Below are 12,792 nucleotides of genomic sequence, written 5' to 3'. Positions count from 1 at the left end.
GGGAATTGAAAATATGACGTAGGGCGCCATTGCTGAATTTGTGTTGTCTTATTTTTTCTTGTCTGGGTGCCGATAAAGTGTTGGACATGACCTCTGGCAATGTTTTTCTCTTCCACAAGGGGGAAGAATGTCCCTTTTTTCCATGTTAGCGCTTTGTTCCGGCTTCAGCTGTTGTTAAAGCGCGCTATATAAACCAATATGTATTGTATTTGGGACAACCACCATTTCAAGCTCATATAACTCCAGATCCATATAATTTAGGAATTAACTTTTTTCCTGATCAAATAAGATAGTCTAAGCTTTTTTTACGCTGTATTAAATGTTCATGTAGTTCTAAACCTCAATATTCTGTGGGTCTTGGAATTCGAGTGACAATGACAAAAAGCCTGGCACTGTAGTGGACACATTTTTGTACATCCGGCACTGATAGAGTTAACTACGCACTAAACGGCACACCTAAAAGCATTTGATTTTCCCAGTGTGCCTTTAGAGTTTGAAAACTCCAGTCAAATAAGCTGTTTTATATTGCATTGTATTCCATTTATTGTCGCCTAACGCAACTGCAGCCTGTATTGTCGCTTTTATTCTATGCAAAAGGCAGGTTTTTTTAATCCAATACAAAAATGACAACAAAAGTGCAAAACATTCATCCTATTGAAAAGAACATATAAAGTAGCACAACAAAGCTTGATTTTCCGTATTTCCTCGTCAATCACGGATGGAACCAAAGCAAAATGACCAATCCTATAAATGAAATAATTGATGAGCAAATATATGACTCCGGAGACAGCCGGTGAATTAGGGCAGACCGCAGGAAAGTGGGTCGACAGGAGTGGCGTCAAGCAAATCACACTAGATTGTCAATAATGGATTGACGTGGTGGTTTGGAAACAGACAGGAAGAAACGATAGCACAATGGAGAGCAGAGAGAAGGATAGTTCACTGTGATGTCATATGGAGTGGAGGGCGTTTGATTTGAAAGGATCAATAACCCAAATTAGGAAAACCCTCACATGTCCAATTTCTTTTTCAGCACAGGTCTTGGCAAATAACTTGGGATTTCTGCCGCAAGGGTTGACAAACCTGCAACATGCAATCGGTTGCATAATGGCTCAATAATGAAAAGGTGAATGGAGGTCACATATTGCTTCGCTGAAAAGCTTGCCGATCGTATGTCCTTGAACAGAATGTTATTTAATAAACGCCAAATTCTCATCAGAGGCTGTCAATGGCTTGAATGCAGACGTTCAATGAAGATGGCTTCGATTAAAATGCTTAATTCATTCAATGCTAGATGTGCAAAAATGTGTCCACTCCAGTGCCAGGGTTTTTGTCATTGTCACTCAAATTTCAGGAACCACAGGATATTGACTTTTAGGACTACATCAACATTCAATACAGCGTAAGAAACATGAGACTCTCTTCTTTCATCAGAAAAAAAAACAGTTACGTAATTCCTAAATTATAGAGGTCTGGGGTTATATGAGCTTGAAATGAGGGTGGCTGTCCAATACAATGCAATACATACATATTGGTTTAAATAGTGCTGTAATAAGCGCTGAAGCTGGAACAAAGCACTAACATGGAAAAAAGGGAAATGCTGCCCCCTTGTGGAAAAGAAAACATCGCCAGAGGCCATGACATGCGCTTTATTGGCACCCAAGCATGAAAAAAACAAAACCTGAACAAATTCGGGAATGGCGCTCTGTCATATTTTCAATTCCAAAATAAGTTTGTGAATGGCAGTGAATGAGTTAAATTGCACATTTATTTTTCTATTAGCATCCGCGCTATTGATTCTATTCCATGTCCTTGACCCTTAGCAGCCTCATTTGTGTGTATGTGTGCCTATTTGGAGCTCAAGGGACAGAAACACATTTAACTAAGTGCTACGCACACATACTTAAAAAGTATTGCATATGCATAGCCACACAAATTTGATAAAGCAGACTGCGCGTGTCTGGCGGAGTGATCTTTTTGAAAAGAAAACAACATGTTTGTTGTGCTGGGTGCAAAGGTTTGTTTGCCGCTGTCGCTCTACTGGATCGCTAGGGGACCCTTTGTACAAGCAGCTTGTTTTGAAGCCCTTCTTCAAATAAGATCCTTCATCTACTTTTCTGTCTCGCCAGATTGGCTCTAATATGAGTTCATTACGGGAAAAAAAAAGTTTAGCGGCTAACGTGGGAATGGGCATCCGTCTGTTTCCTTGAGTGCGCCTCATGTATTGAGGCACTTGAGCATGTTTGAACTAAATAAGGTTTTCATTTTCCGTTTATATAGAAAATATGTGTGCATGTATACATGAGTCCGGTTTGATTGTCTTTCCCACATGTTGACTCTTAATTGTTCTGTGCTTCTGAGAGTGTGTGTTGTGCTCAGTCCATAGCAATTGATCTGGAGAGTAATGGTTGGTGCAGGGTCTCAGGTCTCTGAAATCACTGTCTGAAACTCCTTTGTAATTACCTCTGGGACCTCTCGCAATGATGAGAGAGGGAGAGAGAGAGGGGGGGAAGGGAGAGAGAGACTGAGATATAATAGAGTTTTTTTTTTACCTATTTTGATGCATTTTTCTGCTTTGGGGGAAAAAGTCTGAATTTTGGAGGTTCTTGGAACGGATTAGAGCATTTATATGGAAAACTCGTCTCTACTTACAAACTTTTCGAGTTAAGAATTTTTTTTAATCAATTAATTTCAAAAGTAGAGGTACCGCAGTATGGGGGGAAAATAGTCTGAATTTTGGGGGTTCTTGGAACAGATTAGAGCATTTCTATGGAAAACTCGCCTCAATTTACAAACTTTTCTAGTGAAGAAATTTCTTCCAGAACCAATTAATTTCAAAAGTAGAGGTACCACAGTATGGGGGGTGGAAATAATCATAATTTTGGGGTTTCTTGGAACGGATTAGGTCATTTACAATGGAAAACCCATCTCTACTTACAAACTTTTCTAGTTAAGAATTTTGTTTAGAATCGATTAATTTCAAAAATCGAGGTACCGCAGTATGGGGGGAAAATAGTATGAATTTTGGGGGTTCTTGGAACGGATTAGGGCATTTATATGGAAAACCCGCCTCTACATACAAACGCCGTGGGGGCAGGGGTTGAATCCAGAACTATTTCGAGGCAAGGTAGCTTCATCCTGCAAATGCGACACTCATATGTGAAATGATGCCATCTCCCAGATAACAGGACAAAATTGATTCCTCGCAAAAAGAGCCGCGCTCTTTGTCGAGCAAACGCATGCGTGCACATTCGCCCGCCGAGATGAACATCATCACAAAGCGCAAGCGGTCGAGCGAGCGAATACCACGTCCTTGTTTATGTATCGTCGTTTCGGATTTCTCTGCTGTTTCCACACCCGCGAAACGATTACATCAGAGAGAGCGTGAGGACGAAACTGGAGAGCAAGGAGGGCAGTGGAATAGCAGAAGGCGGGAAGCGGCGAAGCCCGAAATGAAAACGGGAGATTACTGATGGACGCCAAACGCCGGGATGAATTTTTGATTCCCTCTTTTGTGAGGTTTTTCTTATCGGAAAACATGAAATGCTGATTTTTTTGCTTGTTTTCTCAAAAGGGTTTCGCCCGCTGTATGGCCAGATGGATGAAAGAGAGCTGTCAATTCTCAGCAAGACTACGCGGTAGAGGGTCACGTATCTGTGGCATTATGTTGAAATTGCATTTCGCCGAAGAGATTTTGAGCTTGGCCTTTTTGTAGCATTTTGAGAGGAAAAACGTGTTTTCTTGAGCCTCCGAGCTTACGGGGTTGTTGTCGGAGTTTCGCGCATTTGGAGATTCGAAGGCTTAGCCGCGCTAAAGTCGCACGTTTTGGATGAGCTTGCACGGACGAGGCCTTGGTGTCCTTGTAGCCGAGATCATCGATGCATGTCCGCATGCTGATAACATTTGAAACATTAATGCGACTTTGAAAATAGCGCCTTATTGACTTTGAGAGGTAAAACGCCTGGCAGGTGTGCCGCTGTGCATCCGCCTCCACGTCCTCGTAATTGCTCTTCTCGTTGCCCCCCCAAGGACAGCATGAGGTGGCATATAAGATACATAATAAAGCGTACTATCCAGGTTGGTAATTCATTTTCGCCTCCTCCAGCTTGATGACAGCTGGAATTGAGCTCCCCGTGTTACACAAGGTGATCCAGACTAAAATCGCTCCCGGCGGCTTGGAGCTCTGTTGTCAGGGAGCTGACCTTCTCCTGACAACTAGCATAATGAGTTTTGGAAAATAAACGTCCTCGGTGAATGAGGAAAGTTGCTATATGGGGTTGTTTTTATTATTTCATCACTATTTACCGTATTTTCCGGTGTATAGGCGCAACCATTTTCTTCAAGAGATGACCCTGCGATTTATACGCCGGTGCACATTACACTATACATTATTTTCCGGTGTATAAAGCGCACCCAAAAGCCTTCATTTTTTTCAAAAGATGACCCTGCGCTTTATATGCCGGTGCGCATTATATGTGAAGTACCATATATTCTGGTGTATAAGACACATCCCAAAATTATGATTGAAGAAGTTGTGAAATTATTTATAAGATGAAATGAATTGTTCCTGGAAGAGGGGTGTGGAGACTTTTTATACCCACTCTTCATTGTATTTATTGATGACTGTACAATATTAATGCTTTTTTTAAAAGTTTTTTTGGGGTATTCTTATCTTGGTATTCGTGTTGTGTAAATGTTTCCAAAAGCTTCAAAAAAAAAAAAATGTGTATTCTTTTCTCATTGAATAGAACTACCGTATTTTCCGGTGTATACAGTGCAACCAAAAGCCTTCATTTTCTTCAAGAGATGACCCTGCGCTTTGTACGCCGGTGTGCATTATACCATATTTTCCAGTGTATAAGGCGCACCCCAAAGCCTTCATTTTCTTCAAAAGGTAACCCTGCGCCTTATACACAGGTGTGCCTTATATGTGAAGTAATATTGAGCCAAAACAGGTCTGAAAGAGTGCATGCATGGGAAGCCTTGGGTCAGCAGAAAGCGTGTGCGCCGACACAGTAATAAAGATTGATAATATGAAATATAAAATGATTAAAATGGCACTAAAAGTTATAAGATTTATAAATGAACTGTCAACATTTTAGTATATAATAGTATTCAGTAGAAAACGTTGTTTAAAAACAACAGATTGACATCGTATACTATCCTGTCGTATAGGAGATGCCAGCGTGTCGTCATTTGCTATGATCACGTGATCCTCGCGTCAGCCATTTGAGTGCTTTTTGATTTACGACCGTTTGATTTACGGCCGTTTTGTCGGAACAAAACCCGGTCGTAACTCGTATGTTACCTGTATATGGAAAATGTTTGGAAAAACACCATTCATAGGGGATGGGCCTTATACTCCGGTGCGCCTTATACACCTGAAAATATGGTAACTTCGCTGAGCGAATCACTATTTGTTAAACGGCAAGCTACTGGTTGCGGTAGTCAACAATGAGCAGCTGCTAAACGAATCCAATCATCTCTGACTTGAGTGATTTTTTTTTTTAACTTTGGGAATCACAGATGTTCCACTTGTGAAGTGATGAAGACGGCACAAGATGAAGACTTTTGTTTTCGAGCTGCGCCGCCGCAGATACGGCTTTGATAAAAGCAAGATGTTTGCAGTAAATGAAAACCGCCTTCACTTCGCCAGAGCTGTCAATTATTGCGCTTGCTGTCATCTTGTGAGACAAATGAAACCATATAGCCCGAGGGGGCGGCTTTCACTTTACTCTGCACATTTCCACTTTGGAAGAAAAAATAAATTCTAAACCCTCTGAGTGACATCTCAACCCTTCTTACATCATAATCCGTAAACGGCAATTCCGATTCTGTGTCATGATTCTAAACGATTTGAGCAAAATGAGAGCGAGCCAACCAGCAAATGACGATTCATGACGGCTTCATTATTCAGCGGCGAACCATTTCATTTACATCTCGCGGATGATAAAGAAGTGTTCGCTTTACGCAAAATGAAATTACTACATTGATTTTTTTTCTCTGCTCCCTCTCCCTTTTCCCACTTGAACTATTTTTCTGCATAAAGATGGCCTTTGCGCACGAATCCATCTGCAAGCATTAAAGTGTCCTTCAGTCAGCCATTTATCTCGTTGACCATTTACAAAAGTGTTCGCCGTTGTACTTTGAGAAAAGTTCTGTTCGGTCTGCTCCGATCGAGCGAATCTTCCATTAACTGAGGTCATAACAAAACAATTGAGACTCAATCAATAGCTGGATAGTCACATACTACACTATCGTTTGCCTCAATTGTGTTAAATGAACAATGGGGCGAAATCCCGGATCGTCAATTATCGTGATCGATGATTAGGCTCAGTCCTGAAATGGTCGGTGCTGGTGGTCAGTCTTCGACTAGATGAATGCTTGGCTTGAGGAGCCCGCGAGGAGGAGAAGAAAGCACAGTGCCGATGCGTATGTGGAACTGTCGCGGTTTGGAATTCAAGCGGATTTACATGGAACATGTGCGATGTGAGACAGTCTCTTTTCGTCAATGGATGCTACAGCTTCGTGTTTGCTTTCAACGTTTAGCTTGTAGTAGACGTGCACATTCCACCATGACGTCCCTGATCCACTGGAGAGAAGGATAGCTTTGATCCTCTCCTCGTTCATCTTGAACTGCTTCGTACAAAAAGAGGGTGCATGAAGTGCTGAAGAGTGAATGAATGTGTTTTTGTGTTGTCATTTTTTTGGTTCTTTTCACTTCAAAATGGCACCACGAGAGTGGCTGCCCTTCCAGCAGCTTCTGTATTTTGTTTTTGTACTTCTTCCTTTCCTTTCCGCTTCCTTCCATCACTTTGCTGCTGTGAAATGCAAATGTCTCCACTGCGAGACTAATAAAGGCTAATCTAATCCAATCCAATATTTGGAAAACTCGTACTCAAATACTGTTGTAACTCAAATACTGTTGATTAAAAGCTTGCTAGCTAGATAGCTAATCGATAGCTAATAGATAGTTAGCTAGATAGCTATCTAGCTAGATATCTTGCTAGCTAGAAAGCAAATAGATAACAAATAGATAATTTACATTTGCTATTAGGTATTCGGAGAAAAAAAATATTATATTTGGAAACCCATTTTCATTCATTGAAGGTGCGCCTTATAGTCCAGTGCGCCTCATATAAGGAAAAGTTTGAAAATACAACTTTCATTGGGGGTGCGCCTTATACTCCAGTGCACCTTATACACCGGGAAATACGTTAATCTAGTTTGGTTGTAATGCGGCGTGACTTGACGCATACGACTATTTTTCAACCGACAGGTTAGCAGGCTGGAACGGCGATGCAGTTTGGTAATGGATTGGCCGTGTCTCTGCATTGCTGCCACAGTCGCTTTACCCAACTGTTTGTCAGCGGGATACACATTATAGGCCGTACCCCACTTGAGGCGGGCGGTCGGGTTGGCTTCTCTTGGTTGGAGTTGGACGGTCAAAGGAGATGAAGCGGAGGGAAGGAGTACCCTGACATGTTGTGATTGATGGAATCTTTCAAGGTTAAAAACATGAAGACGGGCAGCCCAGACAGACACAAGTAATGAGTTAAAAAAAAACACACACACACCCAAACAAATGGAGTCAGTGTCTTTGATATGTGATGCAAAGGGCTGCAAATGTTGCCTATGCTCTTGCGGACTGACACATAATGAAGACGGCTTTGGCTTTGCACCAAGAAGGAAAAGAAGATGAAGTACAAGGAGAGAATCAATTCTCTCCTCCCTCTTCTCCAGTTCCACTCAGAAGGAGATTTACAGGCCAAGTTATGACAGCAAACAATAATGACAACCATCCTTCATTTTGCTACATCGGACGAGACAGTACTTACACACAACACACAAATGATCTTCCGTCATCTCCCGTTTTGAGTGTAAGTGTGACTGTGTGTGTTTCTCCATCTCATCGCTAAATGTGATGTTCTCGCATTGGGTTGATCCACTCAATTTATTGCTGCCAAAGATAAGACTCTTCGTGGGAAAAAAATACGTAAAAAAGTGGCAGTGAGGCAACGGAAGGCAACCAGACCAACATCATTCTCATTGTTGGACTATTAAAGGCTTTCTGATTCTGATAGTGAAACTTGGATGGGGTGCTTGAGCCTTTCCCAACCATCTTTGGGTAATAAGCGTGGGGACACCCTGAACTGGTTGCTGGCCAATCAAAAAACATCCGTACACATATCACATCTATTTGGAGTGTTCTATCAGCCTCCCGTGCTTGTTTTTGGAATGTGGGATGAAACTGGAATACCCGGAGAAAACCCACATAAGCCTGCGGAGAAACCACACAGAAACGCCGAAATTGGAATCGAACCCACAAGCTCTGTACTGTGAGGTTGTGATAGACAATAGACAGAATAGAAGTTATCATATTTAAAAGTTTCCTGCTGTTGTTTAGTTGGCCAAACACAATAATAATAATAATAATAATAATAATAATAATAATAATAATAATAATAATAATAATAATAATAATACATTTCATTTATAAGCGCCTTTCAAAACTCTGAAGGTCACTTTACAGTCACAGGATAAGGCCCGCAATGGAAGCACAGAAAATACGGGGTCAATCTGAGGTGAACAGACACAGCCTGTTAAACTGTCATCCTCAGGTAGGAGATCTGGCCTTGGACTAATTTCCGACTTGGTATACTCCTTCACAGAAAGAGCTCATTAGCCAGGTTACAACTCTATCCGTTCCTGGAAAGACATCCCATTAAAATGTGTATGATCTGTTGGTTCATTGATGTTGGTGCTTGGGACGTCCAGGGGTGTGGTATGCAAATCAAGAAGACTATGTTTTACTAATGTATCACTTAAATTTGCATATACTCTCAATCAATAGCTGGGCAGAGGGCTCCAGAGGTTGGGTGTCGGTCATGAACGCCTGCGTCCCCTGCCGGCAATAAAAGACAATCTTTCTGTGTTCGCGCCTTTGTTCACAGTGTCCGAACAAACATCTCTGACAGGTTGACATGCTAGCCACTCGGTGCCCAACTTGAGATCAGCATGAAAAGAAAGATGAGCAAAATATGGAGGTGTATTTAAAAAAAGGAAGAAAATCGGCCATTAAAAGCAGGATCAAAATGTACACGGATCAATAGATATGGCTTTTGCTTTTGTCCTTAGATCCTCTTTCACAAAAGAAACTCAAACTGTACAAATCGATACAAAGCTCTCCTCTCCTGCCCTGGCGCTGTCCAGGCTCCTCTTGTGTGGTCCTGTCTGTGTCTCGACTTGGCTGGGTTCCTTACGCTTGCAGTCTGGTTACGTCTGCGCTCCCTGGATGCTTCGACATCAACTTCACCTTGGCCCTTTGTGTACTTTATGTCTAGTTGCCAGTAACAATGGGGACATTTGCAATTCTATATCTTTTGGGGTGTCCAAATCCTGTCCTCGCTAGCCCCTCTTTCATACTCTCTGATACATTTCCATCCTCCAAAATGCCTGATGATGCCTTGAGGTAAACTAGTTCATGTGCAAACCGAAAGAAATGACAATCAATGATACGATTCCGGCTGAGTGTAACGAAATTGATACTTCACACAAATATATGTCGTGTTTTGATTTATTCCTAACCAGCCAGCGTGAGCCACTAGCAGCCATTAACATCGGTTATAAAAATTGAGACTGATCTGGTGTGCTCTGCCGCATGGAGGCAGCCTCTGGCTTTGCCTCGAGCCTTATCCTGGCTGCTCAAGAGCAGGCCCTGAGCACCAGAGCAGTAGGTTGTACAAAGAGGCACCTGAGACAGCCCAACACATTACTACAGGGTGTAAGGTGCTACATGGAGCTCCATAACCAGGTGGATGGCATAGTCTACCGAAACATCTGTGCAGAGTATGGACTGGAACCTCAAGGTCAACATGGGAAACGCCAAAGGTGGTAGAAAATGACCAAGCAAAGGTCCTGTGGGAATTCCAGATACAGACTGACCCAATGGTAATAGTGAACATACCATATATCATGGTCATAGATAAAGGGCAGGGGAAAGCCGTTGCCGTGGATGTTAAGGTCCCGTGCGATGGAAACATCAGAAAGAAGGAACATGAGAAACTCCAGAAATATCAAGGGCTCACAGAGGAGCTGGAGAGAGCCTGGGAGTTAAAGGTGACAGTCGTGCCTGTGGTGGTCGGAGCACTCGGGGCAGTGACCCCAAAATTAGACCAGTGGTTGCAACAGATCCCGAGAACAACATCGGATATCTCGGTCCAGAAAAGTGCAGTGCTGGGAACAGCACGGATACTGTGCAGAACCCTCAAGCTTGCTGGCCTCTGGTAGAGGACCCAAAATAAAATGGGGGACGGACACCACCCAAGGCGCACCCAAAAGCCTTCATTTTCTTCAAAAGATGATCTTGCACCTTATACGCCGGTGCGCCTTATATGTGAAGTATTATTGAGCCACAACAGGTCTCGCAATTTCTGTCAGCAACCACCAACTCCGACCACCGAAGTTGTAGTGTGTAACCCCATCCTCCACTGTAGCGCCTTATATGTTGTGTCTCATATTTGGAAAATTTTATGGATTTATATATGTTTGGAAAACTCCTTTCATTCATTGAAGGTGTGTCTTATAGTCCGGTGCGGCTTATATACAGAAAATACATCATTCCTTGGGGCTGCGCCTTATACATTGGAAAATACCATAACTTCGCTGGTGAATCACTATTTGTAAAACGGCGGTGAAAAGAGAATATTTTAATAGGCAGGCTACTGGTTGCGGTAGTCAACATACACCGGAAAATACGGTATGTATTTTTTTTCTGCTGTGTGAAAAAAAAAACTGGCCGAATTAAGTGAAGGGGCGGGCCAGAACTGGACCCCGGGCCTTGTCTTGGACACCAGTGCTGTAAATTCTGAACTAATTTTACAGCTTTCATCTGCTATGAGTGGTTGGGATGTATTTTTTTTCTGCCGTGTGAAAAAAAAAAAAAAACTGGCCGATTTAAGTGACGTGGTGGGCCAGAACTGGACCCCGGGCCTTGTCTTGAACACCAGTGCTGTAAATTCTGAACTAATTTTACAGCTTTCATCTGCTGTGAGCGGTTGGAAGCCAACAGATCGTGGTGGTCCTCCTACCGCTTGTGAAAAAGCAGTTGAGTGCGCGTGACTCAGGCCACTGATCAAAGCGCGACTGCCGGGCAGCGTGCCTCGACGGTGACGGTAATATCTGCATTGTAGATTGATGAAGAGCTGCGCGTTGGGGGTAGTTGCACTCGTGTTTGGTTCAACCGGAGTCAACGAGTCGAGTTGTTCTGTAGATATACCTTGATAGGGGAAAAAAATACTTATTTATCCTGTGTACTTCAGACACTTTTAGTCTTCGGTAAAACAACAAAAAAGTGTCTCTCAAAATGGCGGCAAAAAAGTGTCTCTCAAAATGGTGCCAAAAAAAGTGTCTCTCAAAATGGCGCCAACAAAAATGAACGAAACTCACCAAGAGGCCAAAAAAATGTACGCAATTCATAAACAACCCTTCATTGAAGCTTGCGGCTGCTTCTAAAAGTAAAGTTCCCTTACACATTTTCACATTATCTTCAAACATATCACAATACTTGTCAATCACTATCCAGGGTCTTTTTAAGACTCAAATGATCATTGAAGCAGGAATACTAATAATAATATGAATCCAATAATAATAATAATACATTACATTTTCAGCATCTTTCAAAGCTTTCAAGGACACTTTACAGTCACAGACAAGCATAGGTACTATAATAAAATACAATACAATCACAAAGAGAATGCAGTAAATAAAATACAATTATAAATAGAAACATGAGAGAGCTACACAGAAAATGAAATTTAAAATAGGTGGGTTGAGGGAACGAGAAGGAATAGAAATTTGAAGAAGGTCAGATAGGTATGGAGGGGCAAGGTTATGGATAGCTTTAAATGTAAGAAGAAGAAGATTACACGCAAGTGGTGGTCTTGAATATAGCCAATTGACCTTTCACATCCGTGCGTTGATAAAAATTTCCTGCCACTCGCAATTAAATCTTTTTTGATGATTCCTAGCTCTCGCTTAATTGGATCTCTCATGAACGACGGTGTGAATGGGGATGAGTGTGAACAAGAAGTAACGCTACAAAAGTATGCGTGCATTTATTAAATATGCTTTTTTTTTCCTTCTTTTAAAGCAACTATTGATTCCCGTGCATGAGGTTGATATCACTTTTCGTTTCGAGCAAGTGCTTGTTACCATGGACTCCATTTCCCTTTGTAAAAGAAGTCGTGTGTAATCCCAGTGGCGCCGTATAATGCGGTGTGCCTTATATTTGGAACACTTTTATATAGTTATATATTTGGAAACCTTTTATGTAGTTATATTTGGAAAACTTTTATATAGTTATATGTTATACTGTATTTGGAACACTTGTCATTCATTAAAGGTGCGCTTTATACTCCGGTGCACCTTTATATATGGAAAACATTTGAAAATACACCATTCATTTGAGGTGCGCCTTATACTTTCCTATACACTTATACTTATACTTGCCTTACACACTGGATAATATGGTACTTCTTGATGGTGTCAATCAAAGATGACATCATTTACCGGAAGGACAATACCATTTCTGAATTTATTCGGGAAGTGAAAAGCCTGACGTGCAGCGCCATTCGCGAATATGTTCGGGTTTGTTTTTTTCTTGCTGAGGGTGACGATAAAGCGCTTGGTCATACCTCTGGCAATGTTTTTCCCTCCCACAAGGGTGCAGCATTTACATTTTGTCCATGTTGGTGCTTCAGCTGTTGTTAAAGCAATATAAAAATCCATATG

The sequence above is a fragment of the Hippocampus bargibanti genome, linkage group LG11 (assembly GCF_051943395.1).
Source record: "Hippocampus bargibanti isolate YZ-2025 linkage group LG11, ASM5194339v1, whole genome shotgun sequence".
NCBI lineage: Eukaryota > Metazoa > Chordata > Actinopteri > Syngnathiformes > Syngnathidae > Hippocampus > Hippocampus bargibanti.
The sequence above is the reverse complement of the archived record's forward strand: the minus strand, read 5'-3'. Positions refer to the sequence as shown.